This window comes from Pseudonaja textilis, chromosome 11 (assembly GCF_049901715.1).
Source record: "Pseudonaja textilis isolate UNSWEBS1 chromosome 11, rPseTex1.2, whole genome shotgun sequence".
NCBI lineage: Eukaryota > Metazoa > Chordata > Lepidosauria > Squamata > Elapidae > Pseudonaja > Pseudonaja textilis.
In genome coordinates, this window is record NC_142000.1 from 20,549,833 (window position 1) to 20,552,836 (window position 3,004).

The following is a 3,004-nucleotide window of genomic DNA, read 5'->3' on the forward strand; positions in this document are numbered from 1 at the left end:
GAAATTTTGAGTAGTTCGGAGACCTGGCAAATACTACGTCTGACTGGCCCCACCAACCCCATCTATTCTCTGCCTCCTGAGTCCTAGCTGGGTCTTCTTTGGTTGCCCTGCATAGGAGAATGGAGCTGAAAAGCAGGTTAGTGGGGTGTGGGATGGAATGGAGATTTTGCAGTATCCTTCCCCTGCCACGCCCACCAAGCCACACCACGCCCAGCAAGCCACGCCCACAGAACCATTACTAAAATATTTTGAATCCCACCACTGCGTCCCGAGGTCCTTGAAAAGCTCAGTTTGGTTCTAGCGCAGGGGCATCCAACTTCGACAACTTTAAGACCCGTGGACTTCAACTCCCAGAATTCCCCAGTTGGCATCGCTGGGAGTTGAAGTCCACAGGTCTTAAAGTTGTTGAGGTTGGACACTTCTGGTCCAGTGAGAAAAATCCTTGCTTTGGAGGACAAAATTAAAAGCCGGTCCGTCAATCACCTTCCAGGGGTGTCTTGATTGCTGTCTTTGTCGAAGGCAACCAAATCTCTTCTAACTTTCAAGAAGAAGCCACATGGCCTCGTCTGCTTCCATGTTGGCCACCCAGGAGGCAGTTTTCTCCTACCCAGCCTTCTCTCCAAACTCAAGCAAAGTGGTCTCGTATGTGTTTGATATTCAGCTTCGTGCTATAATAATCCAAACTTTTTTGGGGGGGTGGGGAGAAGGGGAAGGTATCCTTTGATGGTATCTGAGGACAGATTATTATTATTTATTTATTTTGTAATTACCTCCATTCCGGGGTCATTCGGGGATGAGGAGCCCCCCCAAACGTCATTAGAAAGGGAACACTTAGCAACCTTTCGCTCCCACCCCCCAAAAGAGCCTGAGTATTTGTGATCTCCAGACTGTTGCTTTACATTATGTACTTTCCTGTTTACAAGAGGAAAAAAAAAAAGGGGGGGGGGAATTTACAACAACTTTACAAGAGCACACAGCTGGATGGTGATTATATAAAGCTTCGGGGATGGTTAGCTTTTGTATAAACTTTCAGTGGGTCTGATATTTATCTCTGTTTTTATTTACTGGCGTCATAGATTACTTCAAAGATGGTTGCAGTTCAGGGGAAAAAAAGGTGTGTGCGCACGCACACGTGTGTGTTTGTGTGTGTGTGTGTGTGTGTGCGTGTGTGTGTGAGGGTTGGGAAGAGACAAAGGATTTGACACAGGCCTTTGTGCGTTTTGTGCACCTTTCTGCCTTCCCCTTCTCTGTCACCTCTTCTCAAGCCTTGCCCTGACTTTGAAAAAGGTGTAAAATATGACATCCCAAGCTCTCCTCTATCGAAACCATCAAGTTACTAGTCCCTTTGAAACTCCAAAACTCTCTACTCTTTGGCCCGAAAGTCACTGAGCTAAATCTACAGAAAACTCACTCACATATCTCTTCCCAAGCCCTGCCCTAAACCTTGAAAAAAGCATAACATACGACATCCCAAGCTCTCCCTCTAATGAAATCAAGTTATTAGTCCCTTTGAAACTCCACCCATCACCAGAATAGAGCTGGAAGGGGCCTTGGAGGTCTTCTAGTCCAACCCCTGCTCAAGCAGGAGACCCTATACCATTTCAGACAAGTTGGCTATCCAGTCTCTTCTTAAAAACCTCCAGGGATGGAATCCCCACAACTTCCTGTGGCAAGCAGTTCCACTGGTTAATTGTCCTCCCTGTTAAAAAGTTTCTCCTTAATTCCAGGTTCCAAACCTCTCCACTCCACTTTGGCCCCAAAGTCACTGAGCTAAATTTACAGAAAATTTGCCCACATAGCTCTACCCAAGCCCTGCCCTTACTTGAGAAAGGTGTAAAATAGGATATCCTAATCTCTCCCTTGTTGAAATCATCAAGTTACTAACCCCTCTGAAACTCCAAAACTCTCTGCTCTTTGTTTTAAAAGCCCCTGAGCTAATTCTACAGAAAATTCCAAGGCACATTGCTAGAAGTTGGTTGAAGCTGGCACATCCACATCCCCTGACCTGTGCAAAATATATTCATTATTTGATCGAGCTTAAGACTTGTGGACTTCAACTCCCAGAATTCCTCCTCCAGTCGTGTTAGCTCAGGAATTCTGGGAGTTGAAGTCCACAAGTCTTAAACTTGGCAAGTTTGAAGACCCTTGTGATAGATGATGGATGGATTGATGGATGGATGGATGGATGGAGGATGGATGGATGGATAGATGTGGAGACAATAGATAGACAGACAGACGGACGGACAGACGGACAGACAGACAGATGATAGATCGATCAGGGAATCTTCAAACTTGACAGCTTTAAGACTAGTGGACTTCAACTCCCAGAATTCCTCCTCCAGTCATGTTAGCTCAGGAATTCTGGGAGTTGGAAGTCCACAAGTCTTAAACTTGCCCAGTTTGAAGACCCTTGTGATAGATGATGGATGGATGGATGGATGGATGGATGGATGGATGGATGGATGGATGGAGATGGATGGATGGATGGAGATGGATGGATGGAGATGGATGGATGGATGGATAGATGTGGAGAAGATACATAGACAGACAGACAGACAGATGATAGATATATCAGGGAATCTTCAAACTTGACAGCTTTAAGACTTGTGGACTTCAACTCCCAGAATTCCTCCTCCAGTCATGTTAGCTCAGGAATTCTGGGAGTTGAAGTCCACAAGTCTTAAAGCTGTCAAGTTTGAAGACCCTTGTGATAGATGATGGATGGATGGATGGATGGAGATGGATGGATGGATGGAGATGGATGGATGGATGGAGATGGATGGATGGAGATGGATGGATGGATGGATAGATGTGGAGAAGATACATAGACAGACAGACAGACAGATGATAGATATATCAGGAATCTTCAAACTTGACAGCTTTAAGACTTGTGGACTTCAACTCCCAGAATTCCTCCTCCAGTCATGTTAGCTCAGGAATTCTGAGAGTTGAAGTCCACAAGTCTTAAAGCTGTCAAGTTTGAAGACCCTTGCCTTATACTTGA

General features: G+C 45.3%; 1 long non-coding RNA gene across 1 annotated transcript in view; it reads right to left on the reverse strand.

Moving 5' to 3' along the window:
* LOC148124858 (uncharacterized) overlaps positions 1 to 1,693 on the reverse strand; it is a 254,455-nt gene extending 252,762 nt beyond the window's left edge. The window contains exon 1 of the long non-coding RNA XR_015744992.1: positions 1,638 to 1,693. This is a non-coding gene — a long non-coding RNA (uncharacterized LOC148124858). The remainder of the gene's footprint in view (positions 1 to 1,637) is intronic.
* Between the last annotated feature and the right edge of the window lie 1,311 nt (positions 1,694 to 3,004).